Source organism: Odontomachus brunneus, unplaced genomic scaffold (genome assembly GCF_010583005.1).
Source record: "Odontomachus brunneus isolate Ranch 3 - 2012 unplaced genomic scaffold, Obru_v1 Obru_scaffold_181, whole genome shotgun sequence".
Taxonomy (NCBI): Eukaryota; Metazoa; Arthropoda; class Insecta; order Hymenoptera; family Formicidae; genus Odontomachus; species Odontomachus brunneus.
Window position 1 is genome coordinate 292,094 of NW_022639631.1, and position 471 is coordinate 292,564.

Below are 471 nucleotides of genomic sequence, written 5' to 3' on the forward strand. Positions count from 1 at the left end.
AACATGCTAGGTGGCCTCCTGCCCAATCTCGGCGGCCCTAAGAGGATGGCACGGCGGCTATATGCCGGCGTCGTCCAGTCCATGGCCCTGTACGGGGCCCCGGTCTGGGCGAGTGCGATGGCGACCAACCGGCGCATCACTGCGCTGGGACACCGCGCTCAGCGGTGGGTCGCCATTCGCCTCGCCCGGGCCTATAGGACGGCGTCGCATATGGCCGCCACGGCCCTGGCCGGTCTCCCCCCGCTGGAGCTCCTTGCACAAATGCACGCCGAGACCTATCGGCGTGTTAAGGAGCTCCGTGCCGGGGGAGACCACGAACACCTGGCCAGGGCCATAGGAATGGCCAAATTGCAGGCCCGTCAACGCCTCCTCCTCAGGTGGAGCATCCACCTGGGGGAGGCGACGGGCCAATCGGGATCGAGGGTCGCCGAGGCCATCCGGCCCTGTCTACAAGAATGGGTAGACAGGGTC